General features: G+C 35.5%; 1 protein-coding gene and 1 long non-coding RNA gene across 2 annotated transcripts in view; both read right to left on the bottom strand.

The window, feature by feature from the left end:
• The window catches only part of lrrc4ca (leucine rich repeat containing 4C, genome duplicate a), a 131,241-nt gene extending 128,745 nt beyond the window's left edge, over positions 1 to 2,496 (bottom strand). The window contains exon 1 of the mRNA XM_056452202.1: positions 1,298 to 2,496. The gene's annotated coding sequence lies outside the window, so the exon portion shown is untranslated. The remainder of the gene's footprint in view (positions 1 to 1,297) is intronic.
• Positions 2,497 to 10,479: 7,983 nt separating this feature from the next.
• On the bottom strand, positions 10,480 to 13,528 carry LOC130219699 (uncharacterized). Its single transcript, XR_008836078.1, has 5 exons — positions 13,040 to 13,528; positions 12,577 to 12,626; positions 11,881 to 11,940; positions 10,914 to 11,049; positions 10,480 to 10,801 (listed from the first exon to the last, which is right to left on the bottom strand). It is a non-coding gene; the product is annotated as an uncharacterized LOC130219699 (long non-coding RNA).
• Positions 13,529 to 13,832: the final 304 nt, after the last annotated feature.

Genomic DNA, 13,832 nt, shown 5'->3' with positions numbered 1-13,832 from the left:
CTGCAGGTATTAAGTTACATCACATATGTTTTAGTGTCTACAACATTAAATATACATGCATATTATTTATAAATAATGTGTCTAATGTTTCAAATAACTTTTTTCAAAAAATAGGACAAATTATGCTCCAACTTTATTAAGCATAAATGAAATATGTAAGCAAAGATGATTAAATATCTATTCTGACATGTGCTTATTAAATATGTAAATTAATAAGTGATCATAATTCATTTTATTTTAAATGAGTAAAGTGATTTTGAAGATACTGCTGACAAATGGGAAATAAATAGGGTTTGAAGGATACAATTCAAAGTATAGAAATAAAATATAGTCTTAAACATTTTTGGTAAAATGTTTATTGGTAAAATCAACGGGTGTCTTCTGTAAATCATGGAGAATTGTATATGAAATTGTATATGATGTTTCAAAATAAATATAAAAAATGTGCCATTTTTACTTTGCACATTTGCATATATATATATATATATATATATATATATATATATATATATATATATATATATATATATATATATATATATATATATTATTTTGTACATAAAGCTTTTTCAGAAGTAAAAAGTACTGAACCATAGCATATTTAAAGACAATATCCAAAATAATACGTATACCAGTAGTTATAAAATAGAAAAACGACAACAAATATGCTGTCATAAGAAATAAGAATACTAACTTTTGTTAAATACATATTTATAATACATGAATGAATAATGAATACGTGTGGTCGTATCAAAATCTAAGAAGCAACAGCCTGAATTCCTGCCTTCAGCACAATCACCCTCATTCTGACCGAGTCTAACCTGAAAAGCATACGAATGGCTCATTTATTTATATTCGTGCATGATTAATTAAAATAGGAACCAAATCACGCCTTGAAACGGATGTGGCACATCGCATTCAGACTGAATGGATGAAAGAATGAATGAAAGAAAGATTCGACCGCAAAGGTGGAACACTGTGCAGTTGTCAATAGCGCACACATTTATCACACGCACGCACGAGCGCGCGCGCGCACACACTAGAGAGAGATAAAGACAGTTGGAAAAAAAAGCAAAGCTCACAGCCGGTGAGAGAACGATTCAGTCGATATATGTATGAATATATGCAGAACGACTGTTCAAATTACACAACTGACTGCACTATGACCTTTTTTTAATTAGACCAGACGTGCGTATTGTATTTAAGTGCCCTCCTCAGATGTTCCATTCAAACCTCTAGGTGTCAAAAAGACGTCAAAGTGACCACTCATGCAAATACAAAGCCACGGATCACTTACTTTCTCAATGTGTGAGGTTCAAATCGCCTGCGAAAATCAGCGTTCCTTTCGAAAATCCATCCGCAATTCTGTAGCGCGACGCCAAGGAAATGTTCTTCAGCGTTTACTCTCAACTATCCAAGCTATCCAACAGCAGTTTGTGGGTTCACGAGCTTCTATGAGAAGACATTCGCTCTCGTATATCCATTCGCTCTTCCTGTCAATGCCATCATATGGACGAGTGGCTCTAAAGCAGATATCTCGACGCTTTCTTTCCCCGCATCATCATCATCGAAGAAGAAAAAAAATCCAGTCTTTTCCTGCTGATAAATCAATTAAATCGTCGTCTCTCCGGTTTGGCGTGTCATTCTAGGCAGATTCAGGTTTTCACATTAAACCAATACGGGGTTTTATCCCTGAGACGTACCATTCCCCTGCATCTTCTTCATCCCAAATCTTCAACACACCATAAACCATGCTCTTACTCCCCAGTCATGGTTTAAAACGGAACTTTTCCTCCCCGTTCTTTTACGCACCGCGATCTGATTAGATTTCTACTCACAGCCCAGTGCGGATTTCAAGATGCTTATTTCCTTGAAATGTGTTTAAGTCCTACGGAATGCCTGGAGAGGGAAGCCGCGTGCAAGTATTGGTACATCACATCATATCCAACACCCTCAGCATCGTTTGGAAAGGAAAAAAGGACCACCAAAATCCTCGCTTTTTTCTTGAGGAAAGTGAACGAAAAAATTGAGTTTGCTGCCGGATAAATACACCAACCACTGCTGTAGCTCCTTTAAAGACGCCTATAAACTTGTCAGAGGCGAGGTGTTCGTCAAAAGCTACATCCCACCAGTTCAACTCAACTCCGACGAAAAGCAATCCACTGACGCGACGAAAATCCAGTATTACGCAGCGCGCGCAAGTGCGGGAACAGCTACAAGTGAGTCACCTCACGAGCAGGAGCATCTAAACAGCGTCGGAAAGAAAGGAAAGAAAACGTCCCCGAATGAAGTTCTAGCGCGAAGATGTCCAATGAACGCGCGAGACGCCAAGAATCTTCTAACGCGTATTGATGTAGCCCTCAACCCAAAGTCTCACTCTTCTGGCTGTCCTCACAGGCGTCTTCTCGCATGCGTAAAAGTCAATGGTCCAATAATCTTTTTCCATCTTAGCAATGATTGGTCGAGTGCAATAACCCTGAACGCTATGGATTAAATGATGAGGGGTGCGCGTGTGTGTGTGTGCGCGCGCGTGTGTGTGTGCGTGCGTGCGTCCGGACAGGTCTGTAGCGCCTGTTTGACGCACACATGTGATTGTGGATATTCTGTGTGAGCGTTTGATGCGCTGCTGCTGCTTCTTCTTGTCTAGTGCAGAAGGGACACGACTGCCATCTACCGACCCTCTGTTCTCTGTCTAGACGCCGTTCTCAGCCTACGACCACCTGAGCCTTTGAAAAAAGAAAAGCAGAAGAAGAGGCAAGGCATGTAATTTTCAAACCACAGATCATGAACACGTTCTAGTGACCTGCATACGCCTCCGACGGTTATGAAGTGCGTAATGTATGCTTTACGTTTTCACGGGGGACTGGAGTGTGTAATAAAACGCAGAGATTATGCTTAAACATATACAAGGACCTAGCATGTCATAAATTGTCGGGGAAGGAGAGCATGAGAGGTGGTTTTGAGATTGATGATGATGGAGCACTGGGGAGAACGGGAGAAAAAGGGTGAATCTGAATAAAAATGTAAATACATTTTTACAATTTTAAGTAAAACCAAAGTACATTCAAAATAACAAGTTGAGGCACCTTTTCGATCACTTTTAAATACTGTAAACTAGGATGCATATACATATATATATATATACACACACACATATATACACACACATATATATACATACACAAATTTTCAGATATTATTTAGTCACTCATAATATTTAGTTAATATTCACTCAGCATAATGTACAAATGAAATGACATGCTCACATTCCAGTAGTAAAATATGTGAAATATTCAGTGATTAATTAATTCATTAATTAATACATAATTATTATATTTTAATCCAATCAGACCCAAGTTATATTTCAAGTTTTTTTCACAGCTCTTGAGGCAGCTATAAATGAGACTAAATTTTAATAATAAAAATTCAACACCCTTTAAGTATATATATATATATATTGTGCTCATTGCAATGGACATCAGGTCTGGAGTTGTACCTCCCGAACATTATATGAACATAAAATGCACCAAAAAAAAAAAAAAAAAAACATACATGATTGCCGGTATCTTGAAATTTATTTTCAAAATCACAAACATTAATGTTGTAACATTTTTACTTTTGAGGTTTTTGTTGCATAGATTACATCTTTTTTATAAAAAAAAAATATCTTCATCTTCCTCATCACGCCACATCTGAGATATTTCCATCTGCTATACGTTCAAGAACATCAAGATCTTTATATTCTTCATGTTAATTGTTTCAGCAGTAAATTAGTACATCGATATAGTCTTTTTTATATTAAAAAAAGTTCAACAAGCATTGATGGAGATTTAATTTCAGTAACAGATCTTGAACCCACTGGGACCGACATCTTTGAAGAAAATCCTGATCTAAAGCACTTTAATTAGTAAATGCAATCCCTCTTTTTTTACATACAGTCTATGAAAGACTGGCAAACATATCAATAAATCTGAATAAAAAACATTGTAAATGTGGCTTATGTTCGTGTCTGGAGTGAAGTGATGCCACGCTGCGTTTCAGTGTAGTGGATTTTTTTTCAAATTACAACATGCTGAGTCTTATCACCATTTGACTGGATGACAATCGTCCACTCTCATGGACTGTAGGCTTTAAATTAGATGAAATGCTCAGGAACCACAGGCTGCCATGTGATCACCATTTTAATAGACACAGGGTCCAAAGGGGTTCAATGATATAAACTGACAAAAAAAAAAAAAGCCTAGTCTGAAGGACGGAGGCAAAGTATAAAGATTAAAATTTGGGCAGTTTCAGGGCTGAACTGTGATCTTTAAAAAAAATAAGAAATCTTCCTTTCTAACTTTTTTTAATTCAGATCAAAAGTTGCAAATTACTATAGTGATTCATCTCAAATCTGCCTGTTTTACTTAATGACTTAGTACTCTTTAGTTGGGTATTTCTTAAAATGCTTATTAAGAACATTGAAAATAATTGGCTTTAGCCTTGTGCTCTATTTGCTAGTTGGCATCATTACAGAAAGCATTTTAATGGACCAAAATCATAAATTAATAATAAGTTTTGAATATTTTGGTTTGGTTTGCCATACAGACACCTTCAAAACGAATGAACAAAAAACTGAATCATTTACTTGAAACTAGGGCTGCACAATATTGGCCAAAATTGACATTGCAATATTTTAATTCACTGATATATATGCAATATTCACCAGATGACTTGAATAGCTTGTGAAGAATTCAAAATTTTAGATCAATTGAGATGATTGAGTAGGGGAGCAAATTTGCATAAAATATAATTGAAAAAATGACAAGTTAAATACATCAAACAAAAGAAACAAATAAACAATGATTTATGATTTTGGTCTAACAGTATTCAGAAGTGGAAATGAAATAATCACTGTACTATAATATAAATAACACTATACTGTTTTAATTGACTAACCTTTAAGCTAAAACGTTTAATGTATTGTACGCAAATGTTTAAGTTTGTTCAAAATTCTTACAATCAGGCCTTAACAACATATGCAAATTGTAAACTTTCAGACTAAGATTAAAATTATTTCACGTTCATGTTTATTATTTACACATTCATATCTATCTGATTGTCTGTCATACTGTGCTGTTTGACTGTTTGGCGCCATCTTGTGTCTGGATAATGCGCAGGTTAGTGTATACTCCATCAGCTGTTTTAGTTTCTGTCCGCTTTGCGTTTTTGACTGTTTGGCGCCATCTTGTGTCTGGATAATGTGCAGGTTAGTGTTTACTCCATCAACTGTTTTAGTTTCTGTCAGCTTTGCGTTTTTGACTGTTTGGCGCCATCTTGTGTCTGGATAATGTGCAGGTTAGTGTATACTCTATCAGCTGTTTTAGTTTCTGTCAGCCTTTTGTTTTTAACTGTTCAGCGCCATCTTGTGTCTGGATAATGTGCAGGTTAGTGTATACTCCATCTGCTGTTTTAGTTTCTGTCAGCTTTGCGTTTTTGACTGTTTGGCGCCATCTTGTGTCTGGATAATGCGCAGGTTAGTGTATACTCCATCAGCTGTTTTAGTTTCTTTCAGCTTTGCGTTTTTGACAGATTGGCGCCATCTTGTGTTTGAATAATGCTCAGGTTGGTGTGTACTCCATCAGGCTAAAGTTTGAAATGGTTCCATAATGTTGTTAACTGTAATTTCTGGTCAACTGTAATCCCTGTGATGTAATTATTGCAGACTCGCACATTGCGATATTGATGCTGAAACGATATATTGTGCAGCCCTATTTGAAATTACAATTAGTTGTGATGTATGCATTTTATTCACTAAAAATAATCATTTGTTCAGGAAAGCAATCTAAATAGTACAATACCTTAAAGGAATAGTTTACGCTAAATAAGAAAATTTACATACAATTTACTCCCCCCCAAGGGGTTTCAAAATGTTTTTTTGGTCAGCTTAAACATTAAGATATTATGAAGAAACCGATAGCCATAGACATCCATTGTATGGAAACAAAATACCATGGAAGTCAATGGTTAGCGGTCTTCAAAATATACTATTTTGCGTTCGATATAACATTTAAAACACAATTTGCTTATTAATTTATTCTAAAATGACAATGTGACAAATTTGTAAATGCATTTAACTTATAAAAGTACAACAAAATATATATGTTCTCACAAACTACATACAGTGAAATAAACAGCAAGCCACACTGATAAACCTTTGCCTGATTCACTAAAAAGAATCAGTTCATAAGAATCATTTCTCCATCGTTACTCAACACAAATAAACTAAACTATTTTGAAGATTTACTTTCAAAGAATTTCTTTCTCTTTGGCTGTAGATATACCAAATACATCTTAATACGCATACAGAAAAAGAGACAAGATATTTTTGAGTGAAATTTTCAGATCTGTTTTCTTATTCCTTTAGCAGAATACGCTTGTCAGCATCTCGTCACAGCCTTGCGCTTCACGGACATCTCGTCATTTACCTGTCCGCTCGCCCGTCCACCTGCCCATCAAACGCAGCCAAATCAGCTAAATATGGGCGAAGATCAGCTCCTCCTCTCCTGCTGTCTGATTGAGTCATTCTAATTGTTTGACATTAAAGGGCAGGTGTGTTTCTTTGACTGACAGGCTGGACTTTGGCGTTGTCTATTCTCACAAGCTTGAAACATGCGAATGCATACGCAGCTGAGAGAAATGAGAAAGAATAATTGTCAATGTATTTTCACACAGAAGTCATCTTCATTGTACTAAAACATTTAACACGTTAGTTTAAAGGTGACCTATTATGCCACTGTTTTCAAGATGTAAGGTAAGTCTCTGATGTCCCTATAGTATGCATGTGAAGTTTCAGCTCAAAATACCACACTATTTTGGTTTTTATTACTCTTTGAAACTGCACCATTTAGGCTTTGATGCAAATCGTTCTGTTTTGGTTGCTTTAAATTCAAATGAGATTGTGCTTGTCTAAAAAGAGGGCGGAGCAATGAATGCCTATGTGTCAGTATAATGTCAGATTTAAAACAAGACTAGTTTTCATTTGTGCACATTTATAATGTGTCAGTCGCTGACATTATATTTGGCAGGTATGGGGCTAAAAGTCTAATGGCGGATGATTGCTTCTCACTCAGGGCTGTCTATGCTAATGAGAAAGAGATTGTTAGTAATGGGCAGAACTTTTGCCTATTGATGACATGGACAATGGGAAAATGTCAACCAAAGTGTTTCTGCAGAGTTGTTTTTATCAAGTGTGATTATAAAAGTGTTTTAATTCATTCATTTTTACCATTAGATGCTGGCTATATTCACACACTGATCCCCCACACATGTGTTTAAACCCCTTATAAAGGTTATTTTGCATTATAGGTCCCCTTTAAGTAACAAATGTCACTACCAGCTAATTACTTGCTTATTACACAGCAGACTCGAAGAGACACACTTAGCGCATCACTTGCTCTCGTTTACTCACAGAATGTTTTACCTTGCAAATTGTCCACTTAAGGTGAATTTTTAAATGTTTTTCTGCTGCAAACGTGTTGCAATTTCCACACCATTTGCAAAAATACACCTATTTGTGCGTTTGAACTGAATTTGTGTGTAATTTACTTGCGTAAACTTGCATTTTCATTAGTGTAAACCCATCGTTATACACAATAGTATCTTTTAAAAAGGTACTCATGGCTAAATAATAAGTACACTGTAGAACCCAAAAAGTTAAGGTAACTCAAATCGTTTGAGGAAACCGATCGCTATAAACCATTTAAGTTCAAAAACTAATCCTAATAAGTACTTTTAACTTAATCAATTTGAGTGAACAAAGAAATCTGAGTATGGTAAATCCCGATAAATGAAGAGAACTCAAACCGACTGAGTACTGTATAACCCAATATGTCAAGTCAACTCAAACCCTTCGAGGAAACCGATTGCAACAAACCGTTTGAGTTTAAAAAATATATAATCTTTATGAGTGCTGTGAACTTACTTCATTTAAGTTGAAGTAATGAGGTTTTTAATTAACTCATTATCTTCAATACTGAGTTCATAACTCTTTTCAAATTAGTAGAATTAACTTTTAGTCAATTTTGAGTTAACTACACTCATTTCATTTGATAAAGTTGACTGTTGGGTTTTACAGTGTACTAGTTGTTAATAGACAAAATGACACTGTAAAAAATGTTGTCAACTTAAAATTGTAAAAACAACTTAAAAATCGAGTCAAGCACTGTTTTTGGGTTAAAAGTTTGTTCAACTCAAAAAAAGTTGTACAAAAAAAATGACAATTTTAAGTTGAGAACTTTTTATACAGTGGTACTTGATGGATCTATAAAATAAGCTCTATACTACCTGACAAAAGTCTTGTTGTTGATCTCAGTTATAAGAGCAACAAATAATAACTTGACTTTTAATTGATTATTTGGAAAAGTGGCAAAAAGTCAATTTTTCTGATGAATCATCTGTTGAACTGTATCCCAAACATCTCAAATACTGCAGAAGACATATTTTACACGCATGGACCCAAGCTTCCCCCAGAAATCGGTCAAGTTTGATGAAGGAAAAATCATGATTTGTGGTTACATTCAGTATTGGGCGTGTGAGAGATCTGCGGAGTGGATGGCAGCATCAACAGCCTACAAGGTATCAAAACATTTGTGCTGCTCATTACATTACAAACCACAGGAAAGGGCAAATTATTTAGCAGGACAGCACTTCTGCTCAAACTTCAGCCTCCACATCAAAGTTCCTGAAAGCAAAGAAGGTCAAAATGCTCCAGGATTGGCCAGCACAGTCACCAGACATGAATATTATTGAGCATGTCTGGGGTAAGATGGAGGCGGCATTGAAGATGAATCCAAAGAATCTTGATGAACCCTGGAAGTCCTGCAACAACGCTTTCTTTGCCATTACAGATGACTTTATAAATAAGTTATTTGAGTCATTGCAGAGATGGATGCAGTCCTCCAAGCTCATGGGACTCATACACAATATTAATTATTTTTCCACTGCACCATGACTTTATATTCTATACTGAACATTATTTCTTTTAAGTGACAAGACATTTGCTTAAGCAAAGTCAGATCTTACTGTCCTAATTAAATAATAAAAAAAAATCAAGGCATATTCATGTTTTATTTTGGAAAAATAAGCATAATGTAGAGGCCTTTGCCTTTTATATAAGCCACTTCTGATACCAAACGATCAACTAGAAGTCAAGTTATTTTTTGTTGTTCCTAAAACGACAAGACTTTTGTAAGGTGGTGTAATAACTTTAATATTGCACTGACATTGACCAATCATAACAGTGTTTGTTGACCGAGCAAGAGTTTTTTGTTTGTTTTTCACAGATATGTGTTGTTTGTTGTGTGTGCCAGACACACAAAAAAACTTGACAGGCAAACCGTCATGAAACGTATTAAAGTAATACAAAACTCCAAGTCACGACCCCTTTAATAACAACTTTAACAACACCCGAGATGTCAAATGCTTCTCGGAAACATAAATACATTAGGTGACAGCTCTAGCTTGACTTATACGCTCACGGCATCGTGATGGTGAGGTAGCCTTGTTATGACAGCCTTATCTAATGGTCCAGATTTAAAGCTTTCATTTTACAGCCCTCCAATGATTCTCCTGCGACCACTACGTTTCACTTAGGATGTTATTTGCTCTGTGGGAACCATCTGAATGACCATAACATCTATCTTAATGCAACCATTCATTTCTCTACAGGGACACCAGGAGAAGAGGTGATTGACGGAACATTTCTATAGCGAAGTGCTTTCAATTTACTCCCAAGCAGGTCGAGCTCTAAAGAGAAGCTGAATTAAATTAAAGCATGTCCGTTACCTTGCGCTGGATGTACTGCTGAAGTAGACAGTGTTTGTGCTTTATATAGGTGCACGTGTTAATAGACAACAAGAGCCTTTGGAATGATTTGAACACATAAACAAAGATTTGGAACATTCAGAACAAAATATGAATGTTTTTAGCACTTTGTTGAAGAGTTGTTAGAGATTTTAAGGTGTTTGCGGACTTGATTAAAGTACTAACAGTTCACTAAATCACTAAGATATCCAATAAGTCCTTCGAAAAGGGGGGAACGTGTGGGTGGGGTGGTGCAATTTCATTGCTTCATTATAAATATATTCAGTAAAACATACGTTTTCAGGCTCATTAAGAAAACGTAGCCCTTTATACTCACTTAAAAAAGTTGGGTTAATAATAACCCAACAGGTAACCCATAGATGGGTCAATTTGGCACCGACCTTCTGTTGGGTTATTGTAACCCAATCCATTGGGTTAATAAGGTTAACCCAACAATTTGGGTTATAAAAATAACTAATTTGTTGGGTTATTTTGCCAAAAAGTGGCTTAACCCCTAAATAATAATAAATTATTATTATTATTATTATTATTATTATAGTAGTAGTCATCTTTATATGAAAATAAAAAAATACACCGCTTTTATTACATTGGCAAAGCTTTATTTAAATCCATGAATTTAATGCCACATCTTTCACAATAACAAACGCCTGAGAGCAGTCTAGTTCATCCCCAAAAAGCAGGACAAGAGGGTTCTGTCTCTGTTGCTCCTCCTCCTCTAAGTACTGAACGAAATACAAGTATACACACATGAATTAAATAATGTCCAGCATTTATTGTCATAAATAATGCACCTAGAAGTCGCAAATCAACAAATTCTTGTTTTGCCTCTTGGTATGAGGGCCGAACCATCTTGCTGCACAATCTGTATGGCAGTGAAGAAATGATAGCTGGCTGAGTTGTTAAAGCGACATCTCCAAAGTGGGATCTCCAAGGCTGTCTTTATATCAAACAGAAAAAAACACAATTAAACTCAAAACAAGACCCTCATATCAAAGGTGAAATGCTATAAATTGGGATTAAAACAGAGCTGTTATGCAGGATTGTCTCACCAGATTAAATGTTTGCTTGAACTGGTAGATCCAAGGCTCTTCTTTTTTTGCAATACGAGAGGGTCCGCAGTGATGCATCTCCCCAAACTTCAAAAAGTTTCTTTGGTGTGGGTATAAAATACCTGTCCTGAGCAATCTAAAAATAAATAAACAAAAACAGCACTTAAATCCATGCCATGCAAACAGTACACTGGATTTATTAAAGGGATATTTTACACAAAAATGGAAATTCTGTCATCTGTAATTCACCCTCCCCTTGTTCTAAATCTCTCCTCAGATGAACACAAAACATGATATTTTGAACAATATAGGTAACTAAACCATTCTTGATCCATAGTGAAATTCTATAGCGTTTTTGTCTTCTGTTGAAGTCAGTGGGGACTATTAAGTTTTTCATTTGCTTTGTCCTTTAAAGTTATCCTTTTTGGTCAGCAGAAATAAATAAAAAAGAAATAAAAAAAATCAGTCAACAACTTGAGGGTGAGTAAATGATGAATACACCCAAAAATCAGGGAAACACCCATACACTACGGCCAATTTAGTTTATTAAATTTACCTATACTGCATGCGTTTGGACTGTGAGGGACATGCAAACTTCACACAGCAATGCCAACTGACCCAGCTCCAGGACATGATGGATTCGCCTCTGCTGCTGAATGAGGGTGTTTCAACGATTTTTGGGTGTATTTCTCATTTACTCACCCTCAAGTTGTTGATTTATTTATTTTATTTCTGCTGACCACAAATGATAACTGAAAAGACAAAGCAAATCAAAAACTTGATCGTCCCCACTGACTTCAACAGAGGAAAAAATACTGTGGAATTTCACACCAAGAATGGTTTAGTTACCTACTCCTCCATATACCAAATGATGTTCGCTCCAACCTTAAAACAGAAATTTTTATTTTTTAATTTTTAATTTGCAAATGTATGCCGGACCAAATAACAACAAAAATCATGTATTTACCCAGTTTAGCAATGGAGAAAAGATAACTGGAAGGCTGGAAGTGGTCATCTCCCGGGGTACCTTAAACAGATAAAGAGAAAAAAAAAAAACTATAAAAATGTGCACTTTTAGCTGCAGAATTAGTCTTTTATGTGAGTTCTTAAGGTACATCACATTTGCAAATTTGGTGGGCAAATAAGGTCCATTTTACATGGTCAATTGTGCACTGATGTTCATCAGTGTGCTTAATTCTCATGCTCAGAAACTTGCAAAAGAGTCAAACTCTTGATCACAGATTTCTACTGAAATAACAGTCATAACGCAATAATTAATATAAATAGGTTAATGTCTGTAATATCTCAATTTGGTCAAATGTTCCAGGAGTGGAGTTCTGAAATTTCTGAACTGTGCTTAGACTCTAAATCAGTCATCTGTAATTACCTGTGGCCTCATGCCTGATACAGTCTAATACCAAATTCACACTCAAATAAGGCACAGAAACGCTTTTGAAAGAGACATTTGTGTCTGTACACACTACCAGTGCTGTTCAGAGAAGTATAAATGCATTTACAGAAGAATTACAAATGTATCATTTGATTTTAAGACATATGGTGATGTAAAGACACATTTACAGTATATGATACTGCTTAAGTGTGTGTATTGGTGCATTTTTACATCATGTAAATATTACAAAATACAGAGCTGTTGTTTTCTCACCTTTCTCAACAAGATTATCGAGGATTAAAGCTCGCTCGGTCCAGAGCAACCTACAATGAACAAACAAACAAAAAATAAAATTAACCACAAATTAACATGAGCTGACAGACAACATTTATCAGTTGAGTGGTCACAGCATCACCTGAATTGAAAACTGGCCAAGGACAGTGTATGTTTAAGGGCTTTGTATTATTGTTTATTAGCATATATTACTACTATTATTACACAAAGCTAGCAGATGTTACAATTCTTATATGTATAATTTTTAAGCTTATATTTAATTGCTGTATGACATATATAACCGATTAAACATTAATATTAGCATCTAACATTATCAGGGTTGTGGTTTCATCCCTGTTTGTTAGTATAAGATGTAGGGAAAATGCAATTTTCAGGGCCTTCAATATAGTACACACAAACAGTAATAATAACATTTAACTTTCAATAGATAATAATCAAGTACCTTGAAATGGATCATGAATCCTCTTCTGATAAAAGACGATGTAGCAAGCTTCTGCTCTGCTCGTCCAGGATAACTTTCTCACGTTGCGATCCATTCAGCGCCCTCTAGCGGCGAATAATAACCAATAATAATATAATGCTCAGATTCCGTACTTCTTGGGAAAACTAGCAATTTCCTGAACAAAATGTAGCACATATATGTGTCTATATTAGTATTTAATTGTTACAATATAGTTTCCTAGCGAAATGACAGTGTTTTTAGACAACATAACATACCTTCAACAAGACTGGACGCGACTCCGGTTAGATGTCTCTGCTGGGTCCTAAAGACGAGAAATACTGCGGAATATCTCAAATACGTGTATCACTTCCTCCAAAAGTAGTGTAGAGATGAACACGGAGGTAGAGAAAGCGTTTTTATCCGCATATAGATCGGCTATGAAGCGCGCACGCTTGTATCATCAATAATTACGAGTCCAGGTGAAACAGATATAAAAAAAACACGACACGAGGAGGCAATTTGATTAAAAAAATAACAATATTCATGCATTAGAGCTTGCATAAACTTTATAACGCAAGAGCAACATCACGTACGCATATTATTACAGCGGTTCTGTGTCAGATCAATCAGTTGACTGTTGAAATTTCAAAATTGTAACCCAACTGGTTGAGTTATTAAATAAATAACCCAATAAAAGGTTTAAAATAACCCAACAAAGCACCAAATATTTTTTACTCAACCATTGGGTTAAATAAATAACCCAACGTTTTTTAGAGTGTACGTTTCTTACCGC

This window comes from Danio aesculapii, chromosome 25 (assembly GCF_903798145.1).
Source record: "Danio aesculapii chromosome 25, fDanAes4.1, whole genome shotgun sequence".
Classification (NCBI taxonomy): Eukaryota; Metazoa; Chordata; class Actinopteri; order Cypriniformes; family Danionidae; genus Danio; species Danio aesculapii.
Note: the sequence above shows the minus strand (reverse complement) of the source record. Positions and strands in the feature narration are given on the sequence as shown.